This window comes from Corylus avellana, chromosome ca7, assembly GCF_901000735.1.
Source record: "Corylus avellana chromosome ca7, CavTom2PMs-1.0".
In the NCBI taxonomy this organism is placed as follows: Eukaryota; Viridiplantae; Streptophyta; class Magnoliopsida; order Fagales; family Betulaceae; genus Corylus; species Corylus avellana.
In genome coordinates this window covers 18,656,945-18,677,185 of record NC_081547.1, presented here as the reverse complement: position 1 = coordinate 18,677,185, position 20,241 = coordinate 18,656,945, and the positions used below count along the sequence as shown (strand labels likewise).

Genomic DNA, 20,241 nt, shown 5'->3' with positions numbered 1-20,241 from the left:
GTGCATCCAATCATAACGAGCTTTTGGGAGGATAACTGTCTTCTGGTGTTCGTACCTCTCCCTTAAATTATTCCACAAGGTCAAGGGATCCTTTACCATAAGGTACTCAATTTTTATATGCTTCAAGCATATAAAATTATAAGACATCGTATCCATAGCATTAGTACTATAACATTCTAATTCATATAAATCTCACATGGATCATAATATGCAAATGTTATAATATGATTCTTAAAACACTAAAAATTTCAAAGTATATGTTAGAATGTTAATTAACAAAATAGAAAATAAGATTACTAAATGTTAAAGAAACTTACAATGAATTGAGAATACCTCACGGATAGCTTTTGATGTTGAAGATAAAAAGAACACAACAATTAGCTAGAGCTTCGTGCTGATAACGTGTTGTAAAATCAAAGAAAATAACAAGACAAGATAAAAAGATTGCAATATGTGAAACTAGTTCTTTAGGAACTATGTATGATTGTTCTCTATTATTGTGTGTTTTACATACTACTCAATACTCCATTTTATAGACATGGAATTATAATGGGAAGTTGAGGAATATGAAAGGGGGAATATGAAAAGGGTAGTACATGAATCAAAATGCTACATCAATGTATTACATGAATGTTATAGGAATTCTAAAAGATGACATGAATGTGTAGAATTCCAAGAGATGGAACTAAATGGTCATCCACCAAATTCATAAATGCATTCATAACACCTTTTTTTTCTTTTCTTTTTTTGTGTTGTCTACAAAAATGCTTTGTAGATATGGTTTTCTAGGATTGAGGTCCCATAGAATTCTATGGGCTTCCAATTCTTAAGATCCAAATTGTTCATTCAGAATCAACGGTCTGAATTTCACCATATAAGAGCATTCACAATAGGCTCCTCAAACAAAAGCTAAATTTGAGGAGAAAAATTCACTTTATCAAATTTAGAGAGCCACCTTCAAAAGGAACCAAATATCAAACTCTCCACATCTTTCTCTACTCTATTTAAATAATATCTATTTTTTTTTTATTAGTTTTAAACCAACAACTTTAACTGCAATATTTCAAGTTGGTTGTGGACCGATTTCTTGTTTTGAAAGATTGAAATTAAAATAGAGCTGAAATTAATTAATTTCTCATTTTAACTGTCATGAATTGTTTGATTTGCACTTTAATGAGCCATGAACCAAATGAAGTTGAGTAAGCATTAATGAATCATTAGTTTAAAACTAATGAACCAACCAATACGGAACAGGATCCTCTCCAATTCATTTGAATTGAAGAGTATTCCGTTAGTTATATGTGATGGGTATTTTTGTCTTTTCACTTTTTGAATGGAAAAAAAATACACTTCCAATATAACTAAAGGATATTCTCCATGAAATTAATGAACTGGAGAAGATCCTAATTCAACGAATGCTAAGTGAGCATTAAAACTAAATGCATTTTCTGAATGCCAACATTAAATGATGTATTGAAGCATTAAAATTAAAGAATGGTGGAATTCATTAAGTAGTTGTTTAGTTGTTCTTTAGAATTTGAATGGTACAGTTGATATTAGATTTAGAACATGTTTAGGATTACATTTGAGAAATAGAACTTTTAAGTTAAAAAGTACTTTTAGGCAAAAGCTTCATTTTTAAGCTTTTGCCAAAAGTACATTTTGGCAATTTTTAGGTTTTTTGGACCCTTAAAAGCGCTAATCATTTTTTTTTTACCAAATGAGTACATTTTTTTAAAAATGACTTTTTGAGTGTTAAACGCACTTTTAGGCCTCTCAAACACAATCTCAAACAGGCCCTTAGTATCCAAGCCATATATAGGCATCATCGTATAGGATCCGGCTTAACACCTATATTATATATGCTATTAAAAAAAGTAGTGGCTCAAATTTAAAGACATTTTTACCAAGACAAAACATCATCATTTATGGCTGTAAAACATGAGAGCCAAATGTTTAAGTAAAAAGACACTTGACGCCGTAAGGAGAAGAGAAAGCGCCTCTCTTGCGCAACTGTTCCTATTCTTCCAAACCCATCATAGTTTGGCATCTTCTTCTTGAAAAACATTTGCCTTTGACTTTAACCACAATACCCACCAGAGGTCTCATACGTACCACCATCCTTAAGCAGCTTCCAATCCAACACAAACCCATTATTTATGGCTCTTCTAAACCCACCGGTCAAATTGCTAATATCGATCTCTGTCCTCATCACAATGGACTGGCCAATGGCCGGCCACCACTTGTTTCCTTGCAAATATTTGCCCATTCAATACCTGTCGTTGTCTAAATGTTCATGTTCTTGTTCTTTCAAATTGATGCGAACCAACTAATAACAAAACATTGAAAGGGATAGATCGGCTCGTTCGAGGGAGCCGTAACCTCCAATGGGCCAATGGCTACTTTGAGGGATTCTGGACCTCCAAAACACAGTAAATTTAAATCAATATTTAACTCATACTTTGTTATTGATAGTTCCCCTTTAAATAGAGAAACAATATACATACTATTCATTACATAATAGACCAATTAGTTAGGGGTGGCAAAATGGGTACTTGACAAGACCTGATTATGACCCGTGGGTACCCATTACATGATTAGCTTATACACAGACACAACCCATTTAGATAAATGGGTAATCGGGTCTGACACGATTATGACACGAAAATAGCCGGGTAACCCGACATGACCCGTTTTACCCGTTTAAAATAACCGGGTCTAATTGGGTAGACACGACCCGATTACCTTAAACTATAAAATTAAAAAAAAAAAATTCAAAATTGTAATAATAATACTAATGCATCAATACAGTCAATGCAAACAATTGAGTTCCATCCCCTTGTTATCACAAGCACCAGGAATGCCTAAATCTTGCAAAAGAAACTTTCAATTTCAGTATATTTTTTACGATCAAGATTTTTGGCAGCCAACAAATGCGTTACAGCCCAAACCATCGAGGGAAAATTACAGTCCCTTTATTACATGAATAAACGTAACTAATGGCACTGAACTCAGAAGAGGGAGAAAAAAAGTGTGGATTTTTGTTTGCTTTTCTTTCTTTATTTTATTAGTCCAGGACTTATTTCCAAATCTTAACAGATTCACACTTCACAGTATGAATATATGATATGGTTGATACCCAAAATCAGAGTCCCCAAAATTAGAGTCCAAAGATAGAGACTAGAGAGAGTAAGTGACATACCGCCATACCAGAGACAAAGAGGCATGGTTGACGGCGACGATGACTCGGTAAGGATGGCGAGTCGGTGATGGTGAGGATGCATTGCCCTTGCTAACTCCTAACGGTGACGGCGAGGAGGGAGACCCGGGAGCAAGAGAGAGAGCCGAGACTAAGAGGTAGAGTCAGGATACAGAGGGCGAGTGAGAGACCAAGACGAAGGGAGAGTCGAGAGACCAAAAACAGAGGGAGAGTGAGAGAACGAGTGAGAGAGTGGCAGACAGCAGACTAAATAGAGGCACATGACAGTGGTGACACGTCTGCTTTATCCTAAAAAAAAAAAAGGTCTGGCGGGTCGACCCAACAGACCCGGATACTGTACAGGTCAACCTGCCAAACACAAAATTACCGGGTCTTAATCGGATAGACCCGATTACGACCTGAACCCGATAAGCCCAAACTCAATACCTATGTTTTCGTGTCATATTTGTGTCGGGTTCGCGAGTCGTGTCAAAATTGCCGGCCCTACAATTAGGTCTTGACTTGGACGACTCTAATAATGAAAGAATCTAACTATTTATTAGACTATAAAATCTACGGAGATATATTCTTTATTAGACTCTAAGACAACACTAGACAATATCAAATAATTATAATCATATCACAAAACCATTTAGTTGCTTACCCTTTCAAAATGGGTTTGTAGAATTTCGTAAAATAGTGCTTTATCTTAACTTTAGTTTGTTTAGATTGTTTTGGAAGAACAAGAACCAAGAGAGGTGCTTTTTCTTCTCCTTACGGCATCAAGTGCCTTTTTGCTTAAACGTTTGGCTCTCATGTTTGTTTGATTTGTAATGATGACTTATTGTCTTAGCAAAGGTGTTGTTAAATCTGAGCCACTTACTTTTTTAAGAGCATAGGTCCTATAGTTTACCGGATCCCATCTTAAATGGGACTATCAAAAGCTTGAAATGATAGCCATCTCTAATCAATTTGAGATATTCATAGAATTCATTTAATGCTCTAAATTGCTTAATTTTAGGGGCAAGGCTTACATGAGGTCCTTCTAAACTACCACAATCTGCGGTAGTTTAGAACGACCGCTGAGATCTTCCAAGGGATGATTTTAACCCAAAATGGTAGTAGGTGCTTTTTTTTTTTTGTTTTTTTTTTTAAAAAAATGATGGCAGGAAAATGCCCCATTATAATCCCATCCAAACGTCATCTCTCTCTTCTCCAAAGATAGAAAAAAAAAATTAATCAACGCCAGCCCTAGTAAAGACTCCAAAAGCCATGACCTTGGACCCTTTGTTTCCAACTACAGAAGTAGTCAATGACTCTCTCGACAGGTTAGTTTTTGTTGTGTATAATTTTCATCATTTTAGAATTTTTTTTATAAGATGTATTTTATTATTATTATTATTATTATTATTATTTTTTACAAAAGATTTTCAATTTTATTGGTTTTTTTTTTTTTGGTCATATATAAGTTCTACGAAAGAATCATATATTTTTTTTCCTATGGAAGGGTTGTACTTTTTTTTTTTTTTTTTTAACCAAAGCTTCAGTATTTAGGTGAAAGATTCAATTTTTATTGGTTTTTTTGAACATGCATACAATGACTATAAGACTCACAATGGATTTGTTTTTTGAGATATTTTGCAACGCACAATGACTATGGTTTGTGATTACAATGACTATAAAATATGCATACAATGACTATAAGACTCACAATGACTAGGGTTTATGATTTATTTATTGAATAGTTACATGGAAGAGACAAACAAGAACATTGATCAAATGTGGTTACAGATTATATGCCAAAGGTAGGCATTGAGTTTGCTTTAGAACAAGAGGCATACGACTTTTATAATGAGTATGGACGAGATTGTGGATTTAGTATTCATAAAGAGTGGTGTAATAAAAGAAAGGTAGATGGTGTGGTGATTGCAAGACAATTTGTATGCTGTAAACAAGGATTTAAAGTTGAATGGGAGAGAGATGGTCAAAAAACACATGAGCGAGCTGAAACAAGGACAGATTGCCAAGCACATATGAAAATTCAACTTGGTAAGAAAAATGAAAAATACTATATACATAGTTTTGAGCTCAATCATAATCATGCTCTTCATATTTCACAATGTGCTTACATGATGCCATCACAAAGGAAGATCTCACAAGCACATGCATTGGAAATCGATTTGGCTGAAGATAGTGGTATACAATTGAAAGATTCATATGAGCTTATGGGTAGGCAAGCCGGTGGAAAAGATGTTCTTGGTCACACCAAGCAAGATCAAAAGAATTGCCTTCACACAGCAACGAGAGTTGAAATATAGTGAGTTAGGAGGTTTACTTAAATACTTTGAAAAGAAAAGGCGAGAGAATTTTTCATTTTATTATGCATTACAATTGAATGCAAATGAACAGATAACAAATATTTTTTGGGCAAATGCGCAAATGATTATTGACTATAAGTTATTTGGTGATGTAGTTTCTTTTGATATGACATATAGAACGAATAAGGAGTATCAACCGCTTGCAATGTTTGTTGGGTTTAATCATCATAGAGAGGTTGTGATATTTGGGGCTGCACTTCTATACGATGAAACTATAGAGTCCTTCTGGTGGTTGTTTGAAACTTTCTTTGAGTCAATGTCGGGGAAAAAGCCAAATACAATCTTTACCGATTAAGATCCTGCAATGGCAAAAGCTATATCATTGGTGATGCCTAATACTTGCCATCGATTGTGTACGTGGCATTTAATGCAAAATGCTTTGAAACGTATTGGTCATTTGTTCAGAAATGAGAATGGGTTTAGAAGTGATCTCCACGCATGTTTTAAAGTTTGGGAAGATGAAGGGGAGTTGCTCATTGCTTGGGATGCTATACTTCATAAGTACAATGTACGTGAAAATTCTTGGCTACAACATTTATTTGAAGTGAAAGAGAAATGGGCTAAAGCATATGTCAAGATGCCTTTTTCTATAGGAATAAATTCTACACAATTAAGTGAAAGTTTGAACTTTGGGTTGAAGAATTATTTACAATCAGATTATGATATTGTAAAGTTCTTCATACATTTTGAACGATTACTTAATGATAAGCGTTACAAGGAATTGTTGGCGGAGTATAACTTAAGACAAAAGTTACCAAAAATTAAGATGTCATCACCTATATTGGTAGAAGTAGCAAAGATTTAGACTTCTCGACCATTTTTGAAGTTTCAAAAGCAATATGAAGAGTTCCAACGAGCTTATGTCGAGGAGCATGTGGAAAGAAACTCATCTCATAAATATATAGTGTCATTTTATGATAAGCCTCAGGATTGTAGAGTCATTTGGAATTCTTTAGAAAACAATGTTTCATGTAGTTACAAAAATTTTGAGAGATGTGGAATTTTGTGTGGCCATGCTTTAAAAATTCTTGATGTTATGAATATCAAGGTACCTCCAGAGAAGTACATCCTTAAGAGGTGGACCAAAAATGCAAGGAATGAGATCGTGCAAGACTTCAATGGACATGAAATAATAATATACACTAATTTAGAAGTCACAAATCGATATAAGTCTTTGTGCCCCATGTATGTCAAGCTTATTAGTCGAGCAACTGAATGTAAAGAAGCATACAATATAGCATTGGAAAACTATGCTGAGTTAAGCAAAAACATTGAAGATGCAATGAGAATGAAATCTAATCTTAGCCAAGTTGAAAATTTTGAAGAAAATCCATTAAATGAGATGGCAATCACAAATGCTAAAGGCATAAAAAAGAAGCAAGGTTGTAAGGGAAGAAGTCGAATTAAAAGTTATACTAAAGTAGCTAAAAAAAAGAAGAAAAGTATCAACAATCTTCCCCCACAAGCAAATCAGTATATACATGTAATAGTCTTACAACTTTATATCATGTTTCACATTATACACTTTATATTATGTTTTAGATTCATACATGTTATGTACTTATTTAATATGAATTTCATTTATTAATGAGTGTGTCACTAAAATAGGGTCAGTGTACAACTTCATCAATTCATAGAGTGGATAGTTCTAATCCTTTGTCATATTTTCATTCAGACCAGGTACCGATATTCACCTTTTTTTTCTTATGTCTTTCTTTCATTTCAATTGATTTTATTTGAATGTTTATTCAAGGCATATATAATGTTAGTGCTAATAACTATTGTAATTATTAATTCATTTGAAAAATTGCAGGATATTGCGAGTAGTTCAACTCTCCTTACAAGTTTGAACATCCATGACATGACTATGCTGAATTTTTTTTCCTAACCATTGGTTGGTGTTAAAGTAGAGCTATTTTTGTCGGTGTAGAGCTCTTTTTGTAATTTGTAATAGATTGCAACATGGGTAGAGCTTTTGAGGTTGGTGAATTTTTTTTCCTAACCATTAGTTGGTGTCAAGGTAGAGCTCTTTTTGTCAATGTAGTAGTTTTGAGGTTGGTTTATTTCTTTTTGTAATTTCAAGAATGGTCTGGTGTTAAGTTAGAGCTCATTTTGTCATTTTGTCAGTGTAATTTCAAGAATGGTCAGTACTAACTAGTTCCAATTCTAAAACTACAACATTTATGTCTCTATAACAAAAATTATGACCATTTTATGTTTAGAGTTATTTTCCTTCTTAGTGCGAATTTTAGAGTGATGCACTAAAGTCATTCTTGTTTAACAATTATTAATCCAACTAGTGATATGCAACGGTAGGAGGTGCATCCTCATGCTTTGGGATTCCCAACATCACATAAAACGAAACCTGCAAGCAGAGAGTCCGCAACCTGAAATATTATTGAAGTGCACAAACTGTCTGGGCAAATTCATCTTTACAACCAAACTTGCTCTAGCTATATCTAAAAGAACCAGAAGTAGAATGAACAATTTGGCTAGAGCTGGTAAGTTTATGGACAATAAGACATATAATCAAAAGCATCATAACATTGATCTAAAGATCTAGGCATAATTGACTTTGGAGGATCTAATACCCAATATCCAATATCGGCCTTCTTTAACATAACCGTAGTAGATTAAGCGTTTACAAGCTAAGTAATCCAAATATAGACACAAAGAAGACAATTCCTGTAGTAAGCGTTTAGAAACTTATTACAGAAAGCATGACTTAAAAGGTAGTCATACATGCCAATAACAATTCTAGAAAATTTATCATAATCCAGGGAATGTGCCAAATTACAATTAACATATTTATGGAATTAATTGTATTTCTTTACAACTCAAAATGACAATAGAAAAAAAATAAAATCACAACCATAAAATGGCCCAAAAACATAAAATTCGCAATGCACATCAATCTCGCCGGGTGCATCGCTGCCGTGATCATCAATCTCACCAGATGCATCGTTGCTCTTCTAGGCAGAGGCAGGGACTCCATTTTTGGGTAGAGTCGTTGCGCCACAAACCCTAAGCAATACCAAGTGTATCGATATTGGGTTTTTCTACATATAGCGACAACGGGATTGGAAGCATAAGAGAGGTCATCGTCGTTTTAGAGCTGTCGGCATCGACAAGCACCGAGAGGCTGGAGATTTTGTCAATTTTGGATTTTTCTACCCATAGCGCACCAGCCACCAGAGAACAGAGAGAACTCAAAGAAGTTTTGGAGAAGAGAGAGATGGGAGAGATGGGAGTTAACGGGGCATTTTCCTGCCGTCATTTTTTTATTTTTTTAAAAAAGCACCTACTATCGTTTTGGGTTAAAATCACCCCTTGGAAGATCTCAGCGGATTGCGGTAGTTTAGAAGAACCGCATGTAAGCCTTGCCCTAATTTTAGAATGTCAACTGATGCACATGTGAGCATTAATGGATGCTAGCATTAAATGAAGTATTGGAGCATTAAAACTAATAAAAGCAATTTAGAGAAAGAGAATAGAAACATCATTCAGTGATGCGCATGAAATGAAATACAACATTTAATGAAATACAACAGTATTTGTTGATTCAATTGAATATACACACCAGCTTCATCGTATATAACTTATTGCATTTAATTGAATGAACAACTGATTATGAGATATATTGAGAATACACATGGAATTGTTTATATAGGTCATCCTTATTCCATCTTGATTTCAATATAATTTTTTTTTTTTTTTGTCTAAAACCCCCATGTTTTTACTTTTCTTGGCGAATTTGTGATTCAAAGAGCCTTCACTTTCAATCTTTGTTTCCTCTCTGTAGATTACTCTCTTGTTCACAAAATGCTTCTTATTAATAAGCGCCGAATGTTGCACAATAAAGTCCCTTAACTCGCATATGTTAATTCCTTAGCGTTGTTATTTTTTTGATTTTGTGTTGTTTTCATGTTTTCAGCTTCTTAGGGAGAATACAAGAAATTCCATGGAACTTGGGCTTAAAACATGATTTTTTGAGATGTTGATGCCGGAGAAGTGGTATAGAGCCTACTTTTGATGGGACCAAACACAAATCAGCCCATGTGCGTAAGTGTGATCAAGTACACCATAAGTGGGATCAATTGGGAGACTAACTTACGAGTTTTCTAAGGATTCAAATGGCTTCTAAGGTTTGTTTTGTTAGGATTATGCCCTGAATCCCAATAATTTTATTTCTGTGTTGACATTCAAATGTTTGTAATGAATATAGATGTTATATTCATTGATTAAAATGAATTGAGCATATAGCATATAAAATGTCTTTTGCATGCTTATTACCAAGTTTATCATATTTGTTATGCATGTAAAAGGTCCTAGGATTACATTGAATATGGATATGGGTGTGAGTAACATGCTTATCATACAAGGTCATAGTTTATAATCCTTGTATCTTTAAAGTATAAAGCTTGCAATCAGTAAATCGAACTGGGCATTCCATTTTGAGTAAAACTGTTACACATCGAATCTTGGTGATCTACCGTGATCAAGCGAAACGGTGGCTTCGGGATTGATGTGTAGTGTGCTGAGAACCTAAGGCACTAAACAAACCAAGGAGTTTTCTTTTCATAAAAATATTGTACATTGAGAAAAGACAATAAACTCCTTAAATGCTATTTAGACTTTGATTCTAAATCTTGAGAAGTTTGTGAACTCAGATGTGAAGTGATAATTACTTTGATGTATCATAGAGTGAGGCCTATTGTCGGTCAATAGAAACTCAATACGTTGGGTAATCACATCTAACATTGTGGGAACACCAACTTCAAGAGGGAATCCAAATCCTTTGTTAGTAAACAAAGAGATAAGAAATTTTCTCTTAAGATAGATTTTATGAATATAATTCTCAGAATCTTCGGCCGAAGCATTTTGGTTGGCATAAAAAAAATATATACATGTGTTTTTCACATGTATAAGAATAACATAAAATCAATAACTCAAGGATAAAGATGTAGAGAATTAAGTGGTAGTATCCTAAGCCTTAATTCTGCTACGGAATATTTCATGGAAGAATCATAAGTCAAAAGTCAAATGGATTAATTGTTTTAAATCAAAAATATTTATTGGAGTTCAGTCACATTCATTTAATGGAATTAATAGTGATTAGAATTTTGTTGCGTAATAAATGTTGGGGTGACACGATTACAGACATATGTAAGTCAATAATATTTTTCCATTTAGTTCCCTCACCAAGCTGATGTAATTTAACCATAAGGCTCTCTTATTGATTGGACTAAGTGTTTTATTTAATTAAAACATGGGTTAAAGAGATTAGATGTAATTGGGCTTAGGATAAAACCTAGAGGCCCAATGAGCATAAGTGGAAAAAAAATAATAATAAGGCTAGAGCTTATTCGTTGGGCCTATGCATTAGAGACAAAGAGAAAGGGTTAGGGTAAAACCCAGGCCCATTCCTAGGCCATGAGAACGCATGGCCCAAGGAGATTGTCTCCTTTGGCCATATGGCCATGTGGTGTAGTGGAGGCTAGGGTTTTGGCCTTAGCCGTCCACCACTCTATAAGTGTCCAAGTTGGACTATGTCTTCTAATACAACTTGTCCCATATTGCTTAAATTTGATTCCTTGCCTCCCTGCTTTGCCTATAAATAGAGAGGAGCTTGGGCTCTCAAAACATTCAATCAAGTGTTCTTGATAATAGTTTTCAAAAACTCTCTGAAAACAATATTAGTTCTTTGTGTTAACTCACGAATAACAAAAGTTTAAGATTTGAAGAGCTAAGCAAGAGCTCACATTCTCTTGCTTATTATCAGACATTAGTGAGAAGATCTAGAGGTCTCTATATCCCCAACTTCTTTACGTTCTTGAAGAAAAGAAGAATTTGTTCTTTGTATTCTTGAAAAAAGAAGAATTTGTTCTTCGTGTTGTTCAAGAAAGAAGAAATTGTTCTTCGTGTTCGTGAAGAATAAAGAACATGTTCTTAGAGAAGCAAAAAGATTTTTGCCCAACGCCAAGAGTGGCCGTTGATATCCATGTAAGTGTTATTCGTTCTTGAAATTTAATTTTAAATAGCAATTGTTTTTCACATATTCTTCATAAAGGATCTTGGCATAGGAATTCGATTCCTTCCACTGCGCAAATACTTTGATTTGCAATTCTATTCCCAACTTGTTTTACACCATATAAATAGGCCTCTAAGCCTTGAAGAAGGGGTGCTTAGTTTTAGAGAAATAATTCACACAAATATCTTCTTGAAGGTATGAGGAGTTGAAGAGAAGATGAACATGACACGAGGTCATCCCAACACCAGCATAAGCAACTAAATTCATAATAAAGTGTTGATGTAGCCCTTTCTAAGTAACGATGGTTTAATTGTAATTTAATTTGGGATTTTCTATATGCATGATGGTTGTATAACTGTGATAATTGATCTTAATGTTTATAGTCAATCATTATGAAATTCTTCTCTTGTCTTAAAAAACTTTTTATATTAATTGAACTCAATCCTTCATATTTTTTGTGATTATATGAATATTTGTTATACAATGGTTTAATTGACATGTAATCAATAGGATTTGACAGGCCATGCCTAGGAAAGTTGAATTTGTCTACACCCTAGTTTAATGCAATTTAGGTAGACAATTTGTATTAACCTAAGATGAGTTATGCTTATCCATTGACTGTGTGTAACTCATTAAGATATTTGATAGTCCATACCTAGGAAAGTCAGATCGTACCTCATCTAGAGGTTAGGCAGACAGTCTGTGCCAACCGAACATGGATTATACTTATTTCTTAATTATGATATTTTCTTGATTACTCGAGTGAGACGAACCCCATATCATGCCTAATATGAATTTTCCATATTCACTTATGATTGACCATTAATGTTATGCAGTTAGTGGTGAAATCAACTCCCTATTCTTTCTCTTATCACAATTTACTTTTGCTTTACTTTTATGCATTTACTTTACAAAAACAAAACAAATCAATCCTCTTTCTATTGAGTTACATTTGATCTTGATAAGCTTAATAACAATGCATGTTCAGTCATTGAGGTTCGACACCCTCAATATAGCCTTATCCCACAAGGATTCGATCTATTGCGAGTGGTTATTTTTATTATTGATATTTTTGCACACAAAAAGACCACATCACTTATCACGTCAGACTATGATACAAAGTTGAAGATAATTGCAAAACTTGCTATGGAAGAAGAATGATTAGCATCACATGGTTGTTCTAAACAATGTTGCATGCTCATTTGGAGTTATCAGCTCATAAACATGTAAATAGGGCTGGCAATTTTGATACAACCCATGAACCCAACACGAAGTTTACGGGTTTTGGGTTTGATCTAAATGGGTTCGGGTCATAATCGGATCACCCGTTATGACCCTGTTATTTTTTGTGTCCGGTGGGTCAACCTGCGGTTTAAGTGGGCAACCCACCAAACCCGTTTTTTTTTTTTAAAAAAAAAACCCTAAACTAACCTAACCCAGTAACCCTAACGTAACTTGTATCCTAGCTTTCTCTCTTCACTCTCTCAACCACGCTGCTCTCTCCCTCACTTTCTCTCTCTCTCTGCACCTCTTTGTCCCTCTCTTCTCTTCACTGTTCACTCTCCCTCTCTCTTGCATCTCGGATTCTCTGCGCCTTTGTCTTCCTCTCTCTCGCAATATCTCGGATTCTCTACACTCCCTGTCTCCGGTATGTCTCTCTCTCTCTCTCTCTCTCTCTCTCTCTCTCTTTTGCTTTGATTTTCATTTTCATTTTCTGTAGTATTTATTTCATTTGAAATCATTGGCACTTGCTTACGTGTGGAACAAAAATGAAAAACATAATTCATTTTTAAGTATTTTATTTCTCTTCTCTTTTTAAGTATGTTTTGTTTGGTTACTGATGAAGGGAAAGCGAAATTTAGGTAGTGAATGTTAGAATGCTCTGTTTGTTTGTTGGGAAAATGTATGAAATTTAAATTTTCATAGATTGGCCGTTTTGAAGTAGTGCTCTGTTTGGTGGGTATGGGAATGTGGGAAAGTAAGATGAAATAGAAATGGATTTGGAAATTGATACAATACTAAGTAGTTCTGAGTTTTTTTATCTTTTAGCATTGTTTGAACTGTATGTTTTCATTCATATTCATGCCGAAAGAGTGACGTCGTGAAATAGTAATGAAAATTGGACGAACAAGAGTGTAAAATCAAAAGATTTGAGTGACATGCAATTGACTAATGATATTATCTATAAGCTCTTATCAGTTTTATAGTATGGTTAAATTCCCTAATCCACGTGCATTTTTAGGACTATTCTTTGAAAACTTTTTGAGGTTTTGCTTTTTCGTCTATGTGGATGGTGAATAAATGGTACCTTTGTAATTTTCTTCAAATATGTTCACCAGATTTTTGACAAGTAATTGTTATATAGTCATTCAATCTTATTAAACTAGTTGATAGCATATACTTTAACTAATGATTATGTGTGTAGATGAATAACAAAGTACTTGTTGAATATGCATTCGAGTCATTAGACAACGATGTGGTTGAAATAAATTCACTAGAAGATGTTTCTATTTCTATGGGAAATAAGAAAAAAGGGAAAGAAGTGTAGGAAGACCTCAATTGTTTGGAATTATTTTGATATCGCTCCTAATATTGATCCAGGGGACACGGAGGTATGGGCAAAATGTAAGGTGTGTGGTAATAAATATAAGGCTAAAAGTTCATATGGAACTAGAAATTTAAAGTGGCACATGGAAACTTGCGAGAGGAGCAACACTCCTGATATTGGGCAAATGCTCTTAACTGGAAGAGCAGGATCTCTGTCAATAAGTACCTCTAAATTTAATTCTAAAAGATATAGAGAATTGTTGGTTGCTTCGGTTATTAAGCATGATTTTCCTTTTTCATATGTTGAATATGATGGTTTAAGAGAAACACATCAGTACTTGCGCAGTGATGTACCATTTATCTCTAGAAATATTGCTAAGGTTGATTTGGTTAAAATGCGTCTGAGGGAGAAACAAAGAGTTAAATCTATGTTGAATGTTTGTGCTGGGAGGATTTGTTTAACATCTTATTTGTGGACTTCTTTGATAACTTATGGGTATATGTGCCTTATTGCAAATTTTATTAACAAAGATTATGTATTAACTAAAAGGGTGTTAAACTTTTCATTTATGCCCCCACCACATAATGGTATATCTTTGTCTAAAAAGATATATAATTTGCTAAGAGCGGGGGATTGAAAACAAGATTTTCACTATAACATTGGATAATGTTTCTTCCAATGATGTTTGTGTTGGGTTATTAAAACAAACATTAAACATTAAGAAAGCCCTTCTTTGTGAAGGTGAGTTCTTTCATCTGCGTTGTTGTGCCCATATTCTTAATTTGATAGTGCAAAATGGATTGAAAGAGATCAATGATGCTATTCAAAAGATTCGAGATAGTGTAAAGTATGTTAGAGGATCATAAGTGCTTTCTTCAGGCTGTAAATCAAATGTCATTAGATAGTAATAAGTGGTTAAAACAAGATGTGCCAATCAGATGGAATTCTACATATCTTATGCTTGAGAGTGCTATTCACTATCGGCGTACTATTAGTTATTTGGAGATGACTGATTCAAACTATAAGCATTGTCCTACTACACTTGAGTGGAAAAAGGTAAATAATATCAATAGTTTCTTAGCTTGCTTTTACCAAGCTACATGTACTTTTTCTGGTACCAAGTATCCCATTTCCAACTTATACTTTCCCGTAATTGCTATGATTTATGTAACCTTGAAGCAACACCTTGTGAGTGAAGATGAGCATAAGAGCTTAATGGCAACTCCAATGATCTCTAAATTTGAGAAATATTGGTCAAAATTCAGTTAAGTGTTGGCCATAGCAGTTATCTTAGATCCTCGTTACAAGCTTCACCTTGTAAATTACTACTATATGAAGATTTATGGAGTAGGATTCTGTAGAGTTTGTGAATGTTTGTGAGAAATTAGTGCAGCTTTTTATGGAGTATAGTGCTTATTCTAGAACTTCAAGCTCCATAGTTGTTCAGCCCCAAGAACATCGCACAGTGCTAGATTGGGAAAAGGTGAATAATATCATTAATTTCTTAGCTCGTTAGTAACTTAGAATATAATATATGTACTCTTAACCACTTTATTATTTGTGTTTATATTCTTTCTTTTTTCATGTAGGAATATTTAGCATTTGATGGAGTTGATATTAATTCACAAAAGAATCAATTGAAAATATATTTGGAGGAACCTAGGTCTTTCGATAAGAATGCAACATTTGACATCCTTTCATTTTGGAAAGAAAATGAATTTCGCTATCCTGAAGTAGCTGGTATGGCTCGTGAAGTTTTGAGTATTCTTGTTTCTACTGTTACTTCAAAATTCACTTTTAGTATTGGTTGACGTGTGATTGATCAATATAGGAGCTCACTCAAGCCTGATATTGTTGAGGCATTAGTTTGCACAAAAGATTGGTTATGGAGAGCAAGGTAATAGTAGTTATTTGCATATTTAATTTCTTCATTTACTTGTATTATTTTTTTACTACACTATAATAACACTAATTCCTCTTATTTTTTGATATCGAACTCACACAAATGAAGTTGGATAGCAAAGAAGAGGATATTTTGACAATGGATGTCAATTCCTGTGACATTCTAAATTCATCTAAAGCACAATCTGATAATATTTCTTAAAATGAGCATATTTGTTGTGTTTCATATCTTTAATTGCATGTGATGAATCATGGATCCTTCAAGTGGACAAACCAGGCATACTGGCCCATGGGAACCTAATTTGTAATAAATCTAATGATGATGGAGTTTTGTTTCTTTTTTCTTTATTATTTTGTTTTTGATAGCTTTTATTATTATTATTATTATTATTATCTTTTTCTTTATTGCTATGATGGACTATGTAATATGTATGGAGTTGAAAATTTCTAATCTTTGTGAATGTTTTTATTGAATGACAATTTGTTAACAATTAAACCTATTACGTTTTTATCATATTGTAATATGTGAATTCTATTGAATTTCAATGGCATTGGTATTATAATTACATTATTTTTTCTATTTTTCATTCAAACGTGTCGGATCGTGTCAACCCGATATGACCTGGTTATTTTAAACAGGTTAAACAGGTCGTGTTGGGTTGCATGGCTATTTTTCGTGTTTGAGAGTTCAACCCGTTTAGCTAAACAGGTCGTGTTCGTGTTTAGGTTAATTGGGTGACGGGTCATTACAGGTCATCATCGTGTCAACCTGCCAACTCGTTTTGCCAACCCTATTTAAATAAATCATACCACTATCTTGTGTTAGAAGAATGTACTCGGGTTTGAGGGTAGTTTGGTCATTGATGTATTCTTTAAGCTTATATAATAATATGTTTGAGGTAGGCTATGTAACATAGAACGAGCCTCCTCTTTTCTCAAAACCTTCTTCATGCAAACCTCTCAACATGGTATCAGAGCCTAGGGTTTATACCTTTTCCTAATATCTTGTTTTCCTCTTTCTTCCCAATTTTCTTTTTTTCTCTTTTATTTTGTTTCCCGTTTCTATTCTTTCCTCCTCTCCCATTCATCTTGCTACTAATCGAAGGCAATCGAATTACTCGGCTTCAAGCCCATGGTCGGAGATGGTGCCACGTTCACCATCACCAATGATGTGATCTCGCCGTCATCTCCATGGTTGGATTGGTCGTTGTTTACAGACGTGTGCTCATGACTACTGGGTCTTAAGTCGTCGTTGATGGTTGGTTGGTGTCATTGGTAGGTGCTGTCTGTGGTGATTGATATTCTTTGCAGTGGCTGGAGATAGTAGTTGGGTGTTTTTCGGCACGATCTGGGTCTCGCCAGCAAGGTTTGGTTGTCCCCGACAGCTCTGTTTGTTGTAGTTGGGTGTTTCCCGACACAATCTGGGCGTCACCGACTCGCCGACATGGTTTGGTTGTCGTCGGCAAGGTCTGGCCGTCTCCGGTGCTGTTTCGGCAGTTTTCATAGACGAAGCTGGGTATTTGGCTCCAGGTGCTTATTGTCGCATACTCGGGATAAGGATATCCCAACCTCAAACCGGGATAAGGCTGTCCGTGTTTTGGTTTCCCCTGGTCCAGTCTAGTTCAGACCTATTTTACCGTCGGTTCAGCGTGGTTCAGTCTGATTCAGGCCAGATTCAAGCCGATTCAGGTCGTTTTTTGACAATGTCTCTCGGTTCCTTCCGGTTCACTAATGTTTAGACCTATTTTGCTCAAATTTAGTCCAGTTCGAGTTAGTTTTTGACGAATTTTCTCGATTCTGCCATGGTTTGAGTTGTTTTTAGTTGACATACGTCACTGTCAGCAAGTTTTGCTTTGAGTTGGGACTGTTTTGTGTGAGTTTTTTTGCCTATTTCTACTTCGTAATTCATTGGTTGGTGGGATCATGTAGTTGTTTGCATCTTGTTACCACATTATGGCTCTTCCTTCCGATTTAATTACTTCTGCTTCTATGGGTCCGGCTACTATGACACTTGTGAAACTTAATGAAAAAAATTATGTTTATTGGTGCGATCTGTGGAAGTACACTTCAGAGGGAAAGTTTTGTATTCTCACTTGGAATCCGAGCAACCTCCGGAAAATAGCTCCAAAAGCGTTTGGGACCAGGCCGACAATCAGATTATATCTCTTATGTTGAATAGTATTGAGCCTCACATTTGATCCTCATGTCTCTATCTTCCTACTATTAAAGTAATTTGGGATCATCTCCAGCATATGTACTCTGGTACTGGGAACATCACTCGGATTTATGAGGTGTGTCAACGATATTTTGGACTTGAGCAAGGTACTCAAACTGTAGATGAGTACTACAATCAAGTTGTGGCCATCTGTAAGGAAAGAGACATGTATCAACCGCTCTCCACTAACTTGAAGAAAATGGAAAAGCAACGTCAAGATGTGGATGTAGTTCGGTTTCTTCTCGGCTTGAAACCTGAGTATGAGTCTGTTCATGCACAGATTTTAGGTGGTTTTGTCCTCCCATTGCTTCCTATGGTTTTTTCTCGGCTTTAGCGTGCTACTATTTTTTATCATGGTCCTTTGTTAAGCACGGAACATAATGGTGATCATGCTGCTTTTATTGCTGCCCGTGGTAGTTATGGTAGTTCCCGTGGGGGACGTGGCAGTTGAGGTGGTCGTGGTTTTCGTGGTGGACGTAATTTTCAGGGAGGTGGTCGCATTGGAGGTGGTGGGCCCCGCAACTGCACTCATTGTGGCCGTACTAATCATTCTGTGGAGTTTTGTTGGGACTTACATGGCACACCAACTAGGTTTGCCAATCAGGTTGCTTCTCATGAGGATTCTCTAGCCTCGATTGGACCACTTGTTCGTTCTAGCTCAACTCTTGAGAATGATCTCATCTCCATTCCAAAAGATGAGTATGCTGAGTTCTTAGCCCATAAGCGGGCTTCTTCCTCTTCCACTGCTACTCTTGCTCAGTCAGGTACTGCATCTCACTGTCTTTTATCCTCCACTAGCAACCCATGGGTTATCGATTCTGGCACCAATGAACATCTGACTGGTTCGTTTACTTCCCTCTCTGATTATCATCCTGTTGCATCACCTAGAAGTGTCACCCTAACTAATGGTTCCCTATCCAAAGTGGTCGGCTCAGGCACTACCCATCTAAGTCAACTGTTCAGTTAGTTTTTATCCTTCTTTGTGCATTTTTCAGGATCTCAAGACGAGGAGGATGATTGGTATTGGGCATGAAGTTGATGGCTTATATTATCTTGATCTAGTACCTAATCCTCCCTTTTGTGCATTGTAATCATCGGCCTCCGCTCTTCAGTGGCATTGTCGTCTTGGTCATCCTTCCCTTTCTATGTTGAAGCATCAGGTCCCAAGTCTTCATCATGAGTTGTCTGTGTCTTGCGAAGCTTGTCAGCTTTGTAAGCATGATCGTGTCTCATTTCCGTCATGTGTTGTTAGTAGGGTTTCTAGTGCTTTTGAGTTAGTTCATTCTGATGTATGGGGTCCCATTAATATAGCAACTAATAAATTTGACTATCTTGTGACCTTTGTGGATGATTTTTCTCGTATGACATAGTTATTTTTAATGAAAAATCGTTCAGAGTTATTTTCTTTTTTCAAACTTTCCGTAGTATGATTAAGACTCAATTTGCTCAAAAAATCCGTATCTTGCATTCGGATAATGCTAAAGAATATACATCTCGTTCTTTTGCCTCTTATTTGTCTGATAAAGGCATTATCCATCAAACATCATGTGCGCACACTCTACAACAAAATGATGTGGCTAAATGCAAAAATCGTCATTTATTGGATGTCGCATGTTGTCTCTTAATTCATATGCATGTTTCCAAACAATTCTGGAGTGATGCTGTCCTCACTGCTTGTTATTTAATTAATAAGATGTCCTTCTCAGTCTTAGATGGTACCTCTCCTCATTCTCTCTTATATCCTTCTTCATCCCCGTTCTCCTTGCCATTGAAGGTTTTTGGGTGTGTCTGCTATGTTCATAATTTGGGTCCCGGATTTGATAAGCTTGACCTTCGTGCCACTAAATGTGTCTTCCTTGGGTATTCCACAACCCGAAAGGGATACCATTGCTATAGTCTGATTCTTTGACGCTACTTCACTAGTGCCGATGTCACATTTGTTGAGTCTCTCCATTATTTTCCTGCTAC

At 35.4% G+C, this 20,241-nt stretch overlaps 1 long non-coding RNA gene across 1 annotated transcript; it reads left to right on the top strand.

Moving 5' to 3' along the window:
• The first annotated feature begins 14,750 nt into the window (after positions 1–14,750).
• LOC132188589 (uncharacterized) lies at positions 14,751–16,360 on the top strand. The gene is made up of 4 exons (XR_009440897.1): positions 14,751–15,639; positions 15,746–15,896; positions 15,988–16,053; positions 16,168–16,360. It is a non-coding gene; the product is annotated as an uncharacterized LOC132188589 (long non-coding RNA).
• The last annotated feature ends 3,881 nt before the right edge of the window (positions 16,361–20,241 follow it).